General features: G+C 46.0%; 28 non-coding genes and 5 pseudogenes across 28 annotated transcripts; all 33 read left to right on the top strand.

Moving 5' to 3' along the window:
* The first annotated feature begins 121 nt into the window (after positions 1-121).
* On the top strand, positions 122-240 carry LOC133427652 (5S ribosomal RNA). The gene has a single exon (XR_009772855.1). It is a non-coding gene; the product is annotated as a 5S ribosomal RNA (ribosomal RNA).
* Positions 241-439: 199 nt separating this feature from the next.
* Positions 440-558, top strand: LOC133427847 (5S ribosomal RNA). Its single transcript, XR_009773041.1, has one exon. It is a non-coding gene; the product is annotated as a 5S ribosomal RNA (ribosomal RNA).
* Positions 559-757: 199 nt separating this feature from the next.
* On the top strand, positions 758-876 carry LOC133427873 (5S ribosomal RNA). Its single transcript, XR_009773067.1, has one exon. It is a non-coding gene; the product is annotated as a 5S ribosomal RNA (ribosomal RNA).
* A 199-nt stretch (positions 877-1,075) lies between these two features.
* LOC133427465 (5S ribosomal RNA) lies at positions 1,076-1,194 on the top strand. Its single transcript, XR_009772677.1, has one exon. It is a non-coding gene; the product is annotated as a 5S ribosomal RNA (ribosomal RNA).
* A 217-nt stretch (positions 1,195-1,411) lies between these two features.
* Positions 1,412-1,530, top strand: LOC133427891 (5S ribosomal RNA; annotated as a pseudogene).
* A 1,904-nt stretch (positions 1,531-3,434) lies between these two features.
* On the top strand, positions 3,435-3,553 carry LOC133427482 (5S ribosomal RNA). The gene has a single exon (XR_009772693.1). It is a non-coding gene; the product is annotated as a 5S ribosomal RNA (ribosomal RNA).
* Positions 3,554-3,769: 216 nt separating this feature from the next.
* LOC133427723 (5S ribosomal RNA) lies at positions 3,770-3,888 on the top strand. The gene has a single exon (XR_009772920.1). It is a non-coding gene; the product is annotated as a 5S ribosomal RNA (ribosomal RNA).
* Positions 3,889-4,105: 217 nt separating this feature from the next.
* On the top strand, positions 4,106-4,224 carry LOC133427481 (5S ribosomal RNA). The gene has a single exon (XR_009772692.1). It is a non-coding gene; the product is annotated as a 5S ribosomal RNA (ribosomal RNA).
* Positions 4,225-4,423: 199 nt separating this feature from the next.
* LOC133427693 (5S ribosomal RNA) lies at positions 4,424-4,542 on the top strand. The gene has a single exon (XR_009772892.1). It is a non-coding gene; the product is annotated as a 5S ribosomal RNA (ribosomal RNA).
* Positions 4,543-4,759: 217 nt separating this feature from the next.
* LOC133427767 (5S ribosomal RNA) lies at positions 4,760-4,878 on the top strand. Its single transcript, XR_009772962.1, has one exon. It is a non-coding gene; the product is annotated as a 5S ribosomal RNA (ribosomal RNA).
* A 199-nt stretch (positions 4,879-5,077) lies between these two features.
* On the top strand, positions 5,078-5,196 carry LOC133427685 (5S ribosomal RNA). The gene has a single exon (XR_009772884.1). It is a non-coding gene; the product is annotated as a 5S ribosomal RNA (ribosomal RNA).
* A 217-nt stretch (positions 5,197-5,413) lies between these two features.
* On the top strand, positions 5,414-5,532 carry LOC133427647 (5S ribosomal RNA). The gene has a single exon (XR_009772850.1). It is a non-coding gene; the product is annotated as a 5S ribosomal RNA (ribosomal RNA).
* Positions 5,533-5,749: 217 nt separating this feature from the next.
* On the top strand, positions 5,750-5,868 carry LOC133427729 (5S ribosomal RNA). The gene has a single exon (XR_009772926.1). It is a non-coding gene; the product is annotated as a 5S ribosomal RNA (ribosomal RNA).
* A 199-nt stretch (positions 5,869-6,067) lies between these two features.
* Positions 6,068-6,186, top strand: LOC133427644 (5S ribosomal RNA). Its single transcript, XR_009772847.1, has one exon. It is a non-coding gene; the product is annotated as a 5S ribosomal RNA (ribosomal RNA).
* A 199-nt stretch (positions 6,187-6,385) lies between these two features.
* LOC133427781 (5S ribosomal RNA) lies at positions 6,386-6,504 on the top strand. The gene has a single exon (XR_009772976.1). It is a non-coding gene; the product is annotated as a 5S ribosomal RNA (ribosomal RNA).
* Positions 6,505-6,720: 216 nt separating this feature from the next.
* On the top strand, positions 6,721-6,839 carry LOC133427770 (5S ribosomal RNA). The gene has a single exon (XR_009772965.1). It is a non-coding gene; the product is annotated as a 5S ribosomal RNA (ribosomal RNA).
* A 199-nt stretch (positions 6,840-7,038) lies between these two features.
* On the top strand, positions 7,039-7,157 carry LOC133427759 (5S ribosomal RNA). The gene has a single exon (XR_009772954.1). It is a non-coding gene; the product is annotated as a 5S ribosomal RNA (ribosomal RNA).
* Positions 7,158-7,356: 199 nt separating this feature from the next.
* Positions 7,357-7,475, top strand: LOC133427587 (5S ribosomal RNA). The gene has a single exon (XR_009772793.1). It is a non-coding gene; the product is annotated as a 5S ribosomal RNA (ribosomal RNA).
* A 216-nt stretch (positions 7,476-7,691) lies between these two features.
* On the top strand, positions 7,692-7,810 carry LOC133427747 (5S ribosomal RNA). The gene has a single exon (XR_009772943.1). It is a non-coding gene; the product is annotated as a 5S ribosomal RNA (ribosomal RNA).
* A 199-nt stretch (positions 7,811-8,009) lies between these two features.
* On the top strand, positions 8,010-8,128 carry LOC133427668 (5S ribosomal RNA). Its single transcript, XR_009772868.1, has one exon. It is a non-coding gene; the product is annotated as a 5S ribosomal RNA (ribosomal RNA).
* A 199-nt stretch (positions 8,129-8,327) lies between these two features.
* LOC133427735 (5S ribosomal RNA) lies at positions 8,328-8,446 on the top strand. Its single transcript, XR_009772932.1, has one exon. It is a non-coding gene; the product is annotated as a 5S ribosomal RNA (ribosomal RNA).
* A 199-nt stretch (positions 8,447-8,645) lies between these two features.
* LOC133427863 (5S ribosomal RNA) lies at positions 8,646-8,764 on the top strand. The gene has a single exon (XR_009773057.1). It is a non-coding gene; the product is annotated as a 5S ribosomal RNA (ribosomal RNA).
* Positions 8,765-8,963: 199 nt separating this feature from the next.
* Positions 8,964-9,082, top strand: LOC133427597 (5S ribosomal RNA). The gene has a single exon (XR_009772802.1). It is a non-coding gene; the product is annotated as a 5S ribosomal RNA (ribosomal RNA).
* A 217-nt stretch (positions 9,083-9,299) lies between these two features.
* LOC133427888 (5S ribosomal RNA) lies at positions 9,300-9,418 on the top strand (annotated as a pseudogene).
* Positions 9,419-9,617: 199 nt separating this feature from the next.
* On the top strand, positions 9,618-9,736 carry LOC133427724 (5S ribosomal RNA). The gene has a single exon (XR_009772921.1). It is a non-coding gene; the product is annotated as a 5S ribosomal RNA (ribosomal RNA).
* A 199-nt stretch (positions 9,737-9,935) lies between these two features.
* Positions 9,936-10,054, top strand: LOC133427862 (5S ribosomal RNA). Its single transcript, XR_009773056.1, has one exon. It is a non-coding gene; the product is annotated as a 5S ribosomal RNA (ribosomal RNA).
* A 199-nt stretch (positions 10,055-10,253) lies between these two features.
* LOC133427595 (5S ribosomal RNA) lies at positions 10,254-10,372 on the top strand. Its single transcript, XR_009772801.1, has one exon. It is a non-coding gene; the product is annotated as a 5S ribosomal RNA (ribosomal RNA).
* Positions 10,373-10,589: 217 nt separating this feature from the next.
* On the top strand, positions 10,590-10,708 carry LOC133427887 (5S ribosomal RNA; annotated as a pseudogene).
* Positions 10,709-10,907: 199 nt separating this feature from the next.
* LOC133427712 (5S ribosomal RNA) lies at positions 10,908-11,026 on the top strand. Its single transcript, XR_009772910.1, has one exon. It is a non-coding gene; the product is annotated as a 5S ribosomal RNA (ribosomal RNA).
* Positions 11,027-11,243: 217 nt separating this feature from the next.
* Positions 11,244-11,362, top strand: LOC133427900 (5S ribosomal RNA; annotated as a pseudogene).
* Positions 11,363-11,561: 199 nt separating this feature from the next.
* LOC133427876 (5S ribosomal RNA) lies at positions 11,562-11,680 on the top strand (annotated as a pseudogene).
* A 199-nt stretch (positions 11,681-11,879) lies between these two features.
* LOC133427707 (5S ribosomal RNA) lies at positions 11,880-11,998 on the top strand. The gene has a single exon (XR_009772905.1). It is a non-coding gene; the product is annotated as a 5S ribosomal RNA (ribosomal RNA).
* Positions 11,999-12,215: 217 nt separating this feature from the next.
* Positions 12,216-12,334, top strand: LOC133427713 (5S ribosomal RNA). Its single transcript, XR_009772911.1, has one exon. It is a non-coding gene; the product is annotated as a 5S ribosomal RNA (ribosomal RNA).
* Positions 12,335-12,500: the final 166 nt, after the last annotated feature.

Here is a 12,500-nt window from a genome sequence, read left to right as displayed (position 1 = left end):
TTAAGGCACTTTAACTCCAACAAATAAGCGCTTCTAAATTATTATCACCAACAAATCAATGACTTGTATTATATGACTTATCTTCAACTCCATATAAGAAGTATTTCAAGCTGCAGCTTCGGCTTATGGCCATACCAGCCTGGATGCGCCCGATCTCGTCTGATCTCGGAAGCTAAGCAGCGTAGGGCCTGGTTAGTACTTGGATGGGAGACCGCCTGGGAATACCAGGTGCTGTAAGCTTTTTCAACCAGCAGAGAGCGCTCTCGCTTAATCTACCCACATATATTTCAACGTGGTAAGAGCGACAGCTCACGTCCTAAAGTGTTTTGCACATGGTTAAGGCACTTTAACTCCAACAAATAAAACCAACAAATCAATGACTTATATTCTATGACTTATCTTCAACTCCATATCAGAGGTATTTCAAGCTGCAGCTTCTGCTTACGGCCATACCAGCCTGGATGAGCCCGATCTAGTCTGATCTCGGAAGCTAAGCAGGGTCGGGCCTGGTTAGTACTTGGATGGGAGACCGACTGGGAATACCAGGTGCTGTAAGCTTTTTCAACCAGCAGAGAACGGTCTTGCTTAATCTAGCCACACATATTTCAACGTGGTAACAGCGACAGCTCACGTCCTAAAGTGTTTTGCACATGGTTAAGGCACTTTAACTCCAACAAATAAAACCAACAAATCAATGACTTATATTCTATGACTTATCTTCAACTCCATATAATAGGTATTTCAAGCTGCAGCTTCTGCTTACGCCCATACCAGCCTGAATGCGCCCGATCTCGTCTGATCTCGGAAGCTAAGCAGGGTCAGGCCTTGTTAGTACTTGGATGGGAGACCGCCTGGGAATACCAGGTGCTGTAAGCTTTTTCAACCAGCAGAGAGCGCTCACGCTTAATCTACCCACACATATTTCAACGTGGTAACAGCGACAGCTCACGTCCTAAAGTGTTTTGCACATGGTTAAGGCACTTTAACTCCAACAAATAAAACCAACAAATCAATGACTTATATTCTATGACTTATCTTCAACTCCATATCAGAGGTATTTCAAGCTGCAGCTTCTGCTTACGGCCATACCAGCCTGGATGCGCCCGATCTCATCTGATCTCGGAAGCTAAGCAGGGTCGGGCCTGGTTAGTACTTGGATGGGAGACCGCCTGGGAATACCAGGTGCTGTAAGCATTTTCAACCAGCAGAGAGCGCTCTCGCTTAATCTACCCACACAAATTTCAACGTGGTAACAGCGACAGCTCATGTCCTAAAGTGTTTTGCACATGGTTAAGGCACTTTAACTCCAACAAATAAGCGCTTCTAAATTCTTATCACCAAGAAATCAATGACTTATATTCTATGACTTATCTTCAACTCCATATAAGAGGTATTTCAAGCAGCAGATTCTGCTTACGGCCATACCAGCCTGGATGCGCCTGATCTCATCTGATCTCGGAAGCTAAGCAGGGTCGGGCCTGGTTAGTACTTGGATGGGAGACCGCCTGGGAATACCAGGTGTTGGACTATTGGACTAATATGATTATGAATTCATGACATATGTGAGTGGGTGAACATTTCTCTTGGGCCAGTAAAGGGCCGAAGCCAAGCCAAAGTTTATGCTGCATGACTCCAGACCAGATAACAGACTCCATGGGGTTTACGACACCTGGGAGGGGGGTCAGGCGCAGTATAGCCCCCACAAACCCAGCAGGGTTCCTGCCAGACCTGGAGGAACAAAGGAAAAGACAACGCAAAGGGACCAGGGACAGACTCCCTGGGGTGACGACACCAGGGGGGGTCAGACTAAATGGAGCCCCAGGAAGCAAGCTCTGAAGGGGGGGACTGTCCCTCTCAGTAAAACCGCCCCAAGCCCAAAAGCGGGAAGCACCCAATCACTTGCCAGGGGCTGGTGACATCACGCAGCCCGCGAAACTCAAAAGCTCCCTTCCTGCCCAGTGCTCACTCTCTCCCTCAGCCAGCGGACCGGACAAGACGTGCCTGCCGACGGTGCAGCCGCTGCCGCATCTACTCCCCGAGAGCCTGGGGTGGGGGGGGAGCCGTTCCGGACCTGCATTAACAGGCCGGGCGTAAAATCCGATACCAGAGCACGGCGCTCTCAACTCTTTCTGTCTGCTAACTCCTTTCTTCCTTTGAGCACTTTCTCCACACCAGGGACCGTGCGTCCAGGAAGATTGCTCCGCCAGAACCCGCTGTAGAAGCTCCAGCCTTGGACCCGCAAACCCCTCCCGCAGCCCTGCGACACACAAGGGACGTGAGCCGACGTTCCGAAGGAGGAACCGGCCCCCCCGTCGCAACGAGGCCGGTGTTGAGGCCGCGGTCAGGACCAGAGAGCCGGCGTGAGGCGCCGCTGCAGCAACTGTTGCCCTTTTCTTTTTGAAGTAGGAGCAGGACAGAGACTGAGGGACCGCTCGCTATCGGAGCATCCCCGCCAGAAGCGATCGGCGGTGGGGTCAAAGCTGAACCGGACCTCTCCGACACCGGGAACCCCGGCAGGAACCCGGTCACCACCGACAGAGCCCGCAGATCCAGAATCCAGAGGAGACGTGAGGTGGCGTTTGGGCGATCAGTCAGTTAGAACGGTGTAAAGCTGAACTTATGTTTAATGAGATTACTGTATGCGTATTACTGTACGTTATCATTATTGTGTTCTTTATCATCTTTATTATTATTACATTTGATTCTTTTCTTTTCATTCCATGCATTTAACGTTTATGTTTCATTTTATTGATTGTTGTTTTTCTTGTTAGTTAATGGTTTTATAATAATGTCGTGTGCCATCAGATTTATTCGGGTAGTTATTTACATCCCTTTTGATACCCGTATGTAAATAAATTCTGATTGATTTCTTTATGAGTGGTTGTTATTTCATGCAAGATTTGGTCACAAATTGATTTGTTTAAGCAGAGCCTAGTGTTCGGACATCACGCCTTCACTGTTATTCTGTAAGATTTGCTGTTCTGCAGGATAATTCAAAAAGCATATGAGACTGATTTTCTGCTGTTTTAGTTATCGAATTCCACCGGAGTAAGGCCCCGGCGGTGGTGCCCCTACGAGAATTATCATTTTTGATAATACAATTTGATAAATAGTCAACTTTATTAATTATTAATAATTCTTTAATAGAATTATCATTAGCCTTGATAACTGGACAGCCAAGCTACCTATGAGTTGCACAACACAGGTGCTGTAAGCTTTTTCAACCAGCAGAGAGCGCTCTCGCTTAATCTACCCACACATATTTCAACGTGGTAACAGCGACAGCTCACGTCCTAAAGTGTTTTGCACATGGTTAAGGCACTTTAACTCCAACAAATAAGTGCTTCTAAATTATTATCACCAACAAATCAATGACTTATATTATATGACTTATCTTCAACTCCATATAAGAGGTATTTCAAGCAGCAGCTACTGCTTACGGCCATACCAGCCTGGATGCGCCCGATCTCGTCTGATCTCGGAAGCTAAGCAGGGTCGGGCCTGGTTAGTACTTGGATGGGAGACCGCCTGGGAATACCAGGTGCTGTAAGCATTTTCAACCAGCAGAGAGCGCTCTCGCTTAATCTACCCACACATATTTCAACGTGGTAACAGCGACAGCTCACGTCCTAAAGTGTTTTGCACATGGTTAAGGCACTTTAACTCCAACAAATAAGCGCTTCTAAATTATTATCACCAACAAATCAATGACTTGTATTATATACTTATCTTCAACTCCATATAAGAAGTATTTCAAGCTGCAGCTTCAGCTTACGGCCATACCAGCCTGGATGCGCCCGATCTCGTCTGATCTCGGAAGCTAAGCAGGGTCGGGCCTGGTTAGTACTTGGATGGGAGAACGCCTGGGAATACCAGGTGCTGTAAGCATTTTCAACCAGCAGAGAGCGCTCTCGCTTAATCTACCCACACATATTTCAACGTGGTAACAGCGACAGCTCACGTCCAAAAGTGTTTTTCACATGGTTAAGGCACTTTAACTCCAACAAATAAACGCTTCTAAATTATTATCACCAACAAATCAATGACTTATATTATATGACTTATCTTCAACTCCATATAAGAGGTATTTCAAGCAGCAGCTTCTGCTTACGGCCATACCAGCCTGGATGCGCCCGATCTCGTCTGATCTCGGAAGCTAAGCAGGGTCGGGCCTGGTTAGTACTTGGATGGGAGACCGCCTGGGAATACCAGGTGCTGTAAGCATTTTCAACCAGCAGAGAGCGCTCTCGCTTAATCTACCCACACATATTTCAACGTGGTAACAGCAACAGCTCACGTCCTAAAGTGTTTTGCACATGGTTAAGGCACTTTAACTCCAACAAATAAAACCAACAAATCAATGACTTATATTCTATGACTTATCTTCAACTCCATATAAGAGGTATTTCAAGCTGCAGCTTCTGCTTACGGCCATACCAGCCTGGATGCGCCCGATCTCGTCTGATCTCGGAAGCTAAGCAGGGTCGGGCCTGGTTAGTAGTTGGATGGGAGACCGCCTTGGAATACCAGGTGCTGTAAGCTTTTTCAACCAGCAGAGAGCGCTCTCGCTTAATCTACCCACACATATTTCAACGTGGTAACAGCGACAGCTCACGTCCAAAAGTGTTTTTCACATGGTTAAGGCACTTTAACTCCAACAAATAAGCGCTTCTAAATTATTATCACCAACAAATCAATGACTTATATTATATGACTTATCTTCAACTCCATATAAGAAGTATTTCAAGCTGCAGCTTCAGCTTATGGCCATACCAGCCTGGATGCGCCCGATCTCGTCTGATCTCGGAAGCTAAGCAGGGTAGGGCCTGGTTAGTACTTGGATGGGAGACCGCCTGGGAATACCAGGGGCTGCAAGCTTTTTCAACCAGCAGAGAGCGCTCTCGCTTAATCTACCCACACATATTTCAACGTGGTAAGAGCGACAGCTCACGTCCAAAAGTGTTTTGCACATGGTTAAGGCACTTTAACTCCAACAAATAAAACCAACAAATCAATGACTTATATTCTATGACCCATCTTCAACTCCATATAAGAGGTATTTCAAGCTGCAGCTTCTGCTTACGGCCATACCAGCCTGGATGCGCCCGATCTCGTCTGATCTCGGAAGCTAAGCAGGGTCGGGCCTGGTTAGTACTTGGATGGGAGACCGCCTGGGAATACAAGGTGCTGTAAGCTTTTTCAACCAGCAGAGAGCGCTCTCGCTTAATCTACCCACACATATTTCAACGTGGTAACAGCGACAGCTCACGTCCAAAAGTGTTTTTCACATGGTTAAGGCACTTTAACTCCAACAAATAAGCGCTTCTAAATTATTATCACCAACAAATCAATGACTTATATTATATGACTTATCTTCAACTCCATATAAGAGGTATTTCAAGCAGCAGCTTCTGCTTACGGCCATACCAGCCTGGATGCGCCCGATCTTGTCTGATCTCGGAAGCTAAGCAGGGTCGGGCCCGGTTAGTACTTGGATGGGAGACCGCCTGGGAATACCAGGTGCTGTAAGCATTTTCAACCAGCAGAGAGCGCTCTCGCTTAATCTACCCACACATATTTCAACGTGGTAACAGCGACAGCTCACGTCCTAAAGTGTTTTGCACATGGTTAAGGCACTTTAACTCCAACAAATAAGCGCTTCTAAATTATTATCACCAACAAATCAATGACTTATATTATATGACTTATCTTCAACTCCATATAAGAGGTATTTCAAGCTGCAGCTTCAGCTTACGGCCATACCAGCCTCGATGCGCCCGATCTCGTCTGATCTCGGAAGCTAAGCAGGGTCGGGCCTGGTTAGTACTTGGATGGGAGACCGCCTGGGAATACCAGGTGCTGTATGCTTTTTCAACCAGCAGAGAACGCTCTCGCTTAATCTACCCACACATATTTCAACGTGGTAACTGCGACAGCTCACGTCCTAAAGTGTTTTGCACATGGTTAAGGCACCTTAACTCCAACAAATAAAACCAACAGATCAATGACTTATATTCTATGACTTATCTTCAACTCCATATAAGAGGTATTTCAAGCTGCAGCTTCTGCTTACGGCCATACCAGCCTGGATGAGCCCGATCTCGTCTGATCTCGGAAGTTAAGCAGGGTCGGGCCTGGTTAGTACTTGGATGGGAAACCGCCTGGGAATACCAGGTGCTGTAAGCTTTTTCAACCAGCAGAGAGCGCTCTCGCTTAATCTACACACACATATTTCAACGTGGTAACAGCGACAGCTCACGTCCTAAAGTGTTTTGCACATGGTTAAGGCACTTTAACTCAAACAAATAAAACCAACAAATCAATGACTTATATTCTATGACTTATCTTCAACTCCCTATAAGAGGTATTTCAAGCTGCAGCTTCTGCTTACGGCCATACCAGCCTGGATGCGCCCGATCTCGTCTGATCTCGGAAGCTAAGCAGGGTCGGGCCTGGTTAGTACTTGGATGGGAGACCGCCTGGGAATACCAGGTGCTGTAAGCTTTTTCAACCAGCAGAGAGCGCTCTCGCTTAATCTACCCACACATATTTCAACGTGGTAACAGCGACAGCTCACGTCCTAAAGTGTTTTGCACATGGTTAAGGCACTTTAACTCCAACAAATAAGCGCTTCTAAATTATTATCACCAACAAATCAATGACTTGTATTATATACTTATCTTCAACTCCATATAAGAAGTATTTCAAGCTGCAGCTTCAGCTTACGGCCATACCAGCCTGGATGCGCCCGATCTCGTCTGATCTCGGAAGCTAAGCAGGGTCGGGCCTGGTTAGTACTTGGATGGGAGACCGCCTGGGAATACCAGGTGCTGTAAGCTTTTTCAACCAGCAGAGAGCGCTCTCGCTTAATCTACCCACACATATTTCAACGTGGTAACAGCGACAGCTCACGTCCTAAAGTGTTTTGCACATGGTTAAGGCACTTTAACTCCAACAAATAAAACCAACAAATCAATGACTTATATTCTATGACTTATCTTCAACTCCATATCAGAGGTATTTCAAGCTGCAGCTTCTGCTTACGGCCATACCAGCCTGGATGCGCCCGATCTCGTCTGATCTCGGAAGCTAAGCAGGGTCGGGCCTGGTTAGTACTTGGATGGGAGACCGCCTGGGAATACCAGGTGCTGTAAGCTTTTTCAACCAGCAGAGAGCGCTCACGCTTAATCTACCCACACATATTTCAACGTGGTAACAGCGACAGCTCACGTCCTAAAGTGTTTTGCACATGGTTAAGGCACTTTAACTCCAACAAATAAAACCAACAAATCAATGACTTATATTCTATGACTTATCTTCAACTCCATATAAGAGGTATTTCAAGCAGCAGCTTCTGCTTACGGCCATACCAGCCTGGATGCGCCCGATCTCGTCTGATCTCGGAAGCTAAGCAGGGTCGGGCCTGGTTAATACTTGGATGGGAGACCGCCTGGGAATACCAGGTGCTGTAAGCTTTTTCAACCAGCAGAGAGCGCTCTCGCTTAATCTACCCACACATATTTCAACGTGGTAACAGCGACAGCTCACGTCCTAAAGTGTTTTGCACATGGTTAAGGCACTTTAACTCCAACAAATAAGCGCTTCTAAATTATTATCACCAACAAATCAATGACTTGTATTATATACTTATCTTCAACTCCATATAAGAAGTATTTCAAGCTGCAGCTTCTGCTTACGGCCATACCAGCCTGGATGCGCCCGATCTCGTCTGATCTCGGAAGCTAAGCAGGGTCGGGCCTGGTTAGTACTTGGATGGGAGACCGCCTGGGAATACCAGGTGCTGTAAGCTTTTTCAACCAGCAGAGAACGGTCTCGCTTAATCTAGCCACACATATTTCAACGTGGTAACAGCGACAGCTCACGTCCTAAAGTGTTTTGCACATGGTTAAGGCACTTTAACTCCAACAAATAAAACCAACAAATCAATGACTTATATTCTATGACTTATCTTCAACTCCATATAAGAGGTATTTCAAGCTGCAGCTTCTGCTTACGGCCATACCAGCCTGGATGCGCCCGATCTCGTCTGATCTCGGAAGCTAAGCAGGGTCGGGCCTTGTTAGTACTTGGATGGGAGACCGCCTGGGAATACCAGGTGCTGTAAGCTTTTTCAACCAGCAGAGAGCGCTCACGCTTAATCTACCCACACATATTTCAACGTGGTAACAGCGACAGCTCACGTCCTAAAGTGTTTGGCACATGGTTAAGGCACTTTAACTCCAACAAATAAAACCAACAAATCAATGACTTATATTCTATGACTTATCTTCAACTCCATATAAGAGGTATTTCAAGCAGCAGCTTCTGCTTACGGCCATACCAGCCTGGATGCGCCCGATCTCGTCTGATCTCGGAAGCTAAGCAGGGTCGGGCCTGGTTAGTACTTGGATGGGAGACCGCCTGGGAATACCAGGTGCTGTAAGCTTTTTCAACCAGCAGAGAACGCTCTCGCTTAATCTACCCACACATATTTCAACGTGGTAACAGCGACAGCTCACGTCCTAAAGTGTTTTGCACATGGTTAAGGCACTTTAACTCCAACAAATAAAAAAAACAAATCTATGACTTATATTCTATGACTTATCTTCAACTCCATACAAGAGGTATTTCAAGCTGCAGCTTCAGCTTACGGCCATACCAGCCTGGATGCGTCCAATCTCATCTGATCTCGGAAGCTAAGCAGGGTCGGGCCTGGTTAGTACTTGGATGGGAGACCGCCTGGGAATACAGGGTGCTGTAAGCTTTTTCAACCAGCAGAGAGCGCTCTCGCTTAATCTACCCACACATATTTCAACGTGGTAACAGCGACAGCTCACGTCCTAAAGTCTTTTGCACATGGTTAAGGCACTTTAACTACAAAAAAAAAAAACAACAAATCTATGACTTATATTCTATGACTTATCTTCAACTCCATACAAGAGGTATTTCAAGCTGCAGCTTCTGCTTACTGCCATACCAGCCTGGATGCGCCCGATCTCGTCTGATCTCGGAAGCTAAGCAGGGTGGGGCCTGGTTAGTACTTGGATGGGAGACCGCCTGGGAATACCAGGTGCTGTAAGCTTTTTCAACCTGCAGAGAACGCTCTCGCTTAATCTAACCACATATATTTCAACGTGGTAACAGCGAAAGCTCACGTCCTAAAGTGTTTTGCACATGGTTAAGGCACTTTAACTCCAACAAATAAGCGCTTCTAAATTATTATCACCAACAAATCAATGACTTATATTATATGACTTATCTTCAACTCCATATAAGAGGTATTTCAAGCTGCAGCTTCTGCTAACGGCCATACCAGCCTGGATAGGCCTGATCTCGTCTGATCTCGGAAGCTAAGCAGGGTCGGGCCTGGTTAGTACTTGGATGGGAGACAGCCTGGGAATACCAGGTGCTGTAAGCTTTTTCAACCTGCAGAGAGCGCTCTCGCTTAATCTACCCACACATATTTCAACGTGGTAACAGCGACAGCTCACGTCCTAAAGTGTTTTGCACATGGTTAAGGCACTTTAACTCCAACAAATAAAACCAACAAATCTATGACTTATATTCTATGACTTATCTTCAACTCCATACAAGAGGTATTTCAAGCTGCAGCTTCTGCTTACGGCCATACCAGCCTGGATGCGCCCGATCTCGTCTGATCTCGGAAGCTAAGCAGGGTCGGGCCTGGTTAGTACTTGGATGGGAGACCGCCTGGGAATACCAGGTGCTGTAAGCTTTTTCAACCAGCAGAGAACGCTCTCGCTTAATCTACCCACACATATTTCAACGTGGTAACAGCGACAGCTCACGTCCTAAAGTGTTTTGCACATGGTTAAGGCACTTTAACTCCAACAAATAAAAAAAACAAATCTATGACTTATATTCTATGACTTATCTTCAACTCCATACAAGAGGTATTTCAAGCTGCAGCTTCAGCTTACGGCCATACCAGCCTGGATGCGTCCAATCTCATCTGATCTCGGAAGCTAAGCAGGGTCGGGCCTGGTTAGTACTTGGATGGGAGACCGCCTGGGAATACAGGGTGCTGTAAGCTTTTTCAACCAGCAGAGAGCGCTCTCGCTTAATCTACCCACACATATTTCAACGTGGTAACAGCGACAGCTCACGTCCTAAAGTCTTTTGCACATGGTTAAGGCACTTTAACTACAAAAAAAAAAAACAACAAATCTATGACTTATATTCTATGACTTATCTTCAACTCCATACAAGAGGTATTTCAAGCTGCAGCTTCTGCTTACTGCCATACCAGCCTGGATGCGCCCGATCTCGTCTGATCTCGGAAGCTAAGCAGGGTGGGGCCTGGTTAGTACTTGGATGGGAGACCGCCTGGGAATACCAGGTGCTGTAAGCTTTTTCAACCTGCAGAGAACGCTCTCGCTTAATCTAACCACATATATTTCAACGTGGTAACAGCGAAAGCTCACGTCCTAAAGTGTTTTGCACATGGTTAAGGCACTTTAACTCCAACAAATAAGCGCTTCTAAATTATTATCACCAACAAATCAATGACTTATATTATATGACTTATCTTCAACTCCATATAAGAGGTATTTCAAGCTGCAGCTTCTGCTAACGGCCATACCAGCCTGGATAGGCCTGATCTCGTCTGATCTCGGAAGCTAAGCAGGGTCGGGCCTGGTTAGTACTTGGATGGGAGACAGCCTGGGAATACCAGGTGCTGTAAGCTTTTTCAACCTGCAGAGAGCGCTCTCGCTTAATCTACCCACACATATTTCAACGTGGTAACAGCGACAGCTCACGTCCTAAAGTGTTTTGCACATGGTTAAGGCACTTTAACTCCAACAAATAAAACCAACAAATCTATGACTTATATTCTATGACTTATCTTCAACTCCATACAAGAGGTATTTCAAGCTGCAGCTTCTGCTTACGGCCATACCAGCCTGGATGCGCCCGATCTCGTCTGATCTCGGAAGCTAAGCAGGGTCGGGCCTGGTTAGTACTTGGATGGGAGACCGCCTGGGAATACCAGGTGCTGTAAGCTTTTTCAACCTGCAGAGAACGCTCTCGCTTAATCTACCCACATATATTTCAACGTGGTAACAGCGAAAGCTCACGTCCTAAAGTGTTTTGCACATGGTTAAGGCACTTTAACTCCAACAAATAAGCGCTTCTAAATTATTATCACCAACAAATCAATGACTTATATTATATGACTTATCTTCAACTCCATATAAGAGGTATTTCAAGCTGCAGCTTCTGCTAACGACCATACCAGCCTGGATGCGCCAGATCTAGTCTGATTTCGGAAGCTAAGCAGGGTCGGGCCTGGTTAGTACTTGGATGGGAGACCGCCTGGGAATACCAAGTGCTGTAAGCTTTTTCAACCAGCAGAGAGCGCTCTCGCTTAATCTACCCACACATATTTCAACGTGGTAACAGCGACAGCTCACGTCCTAAAGTGTTTTGCACATGGTTAAGGCACTTTAACTCCAACAAATAAAACCAACAAATCAATTACTTATATTCTATGACTTATCTTCAACTCCATATAAGAGGTATTTCAAGCTGCAGCTTCTGCTTACGGCCATACCAGCCTGGATGCGCCCGATCTCGTCTGATCTCGGAAGCTAAGCAGGGTCAGGCCTGGTTAGTACTTGGATTGGAGACCGCCTGGGAATACCAGGTGCTTTAAGCTTTTTCAACCAGCAGAGAGCGCTCTCGCTTAATCTACCCACACATATTTCAACGTGGTAAGAGCGACAGCTCACGTCCAAAAGTGTTTTGCACATGGTTAAGGCACTTTAACTCCAACAAATAAAACCAACAAATCAATTACTTATATTCTATGACTTATCTTCAACTCCATATAAGAGGTATTTCAAGCTGCAGCTTCTGCTTACGGCCATACCAGCTTGGATGCGCCCGATCTCGTCTGATCTCGGAAGCTAAGCAGGGTCGGTCCTGGTTAGTACTTGGATGGGAGACCGCCTGGGAATACCAGGTGCTGTAAGCATTTTCAACCAGCAGAGAGCGCTCTCGCTTAATCTACCCACACATATTTCAACGTGGTAACAGTGACAGCTCACGTCCAAAAGTGTTTTTCACATGGTTAAGGCACTTTAACTCCGACAAATAAGCGCTTCTAAATTATTATCACCAACAAATCAATGACTTGTAATATATGACTTATCTTCAACTCCATATAAGAAGTATTTCAAGCTGCAGCTTCAGCTTATGGCCATACCAGCCTGGATGCGCCCGATCTCGTCTGATCTCGGAAGCTAAGCAGGGTCGGGCCTGGTTTGTACTTGGATGGGAGACCGCCTGGGAATACCAGGTGCTGTAATCTTTTTCAACCAGCAGAGAGCGCTCTCGCTTAATCTACCCACACATATTTCAACGTGGTAACAGCGACAGCTCACGTCCTAAAGTGTTTTGCACATGGTTAAGGCACTTTAACTCCAACAAATAAGCGCTTCTAAATTATTATCACCAACAAATCAATGACTTATATT

This window comes from Cololabis saira, unplaced genomic scaffold, assembly GCF_033807715.1.
Source record: "Cololabis saira isolate AMF1-May2022 unplaced genomic scaffold, fColSai1.1 scf028, whole genome shotgun sequence".
Taxonomy (NCBI): Eukaryota; Metazoa; Chordata; class Actinopteri; order Beloniformes; family Belonidae; genus Cololabis; species Cololabis saira.
The sequence above is the reverse complement of the archived record's forward strand: the minus strand, read 5'-3'. Positions and strand labels throughout refer to the sequence as shown.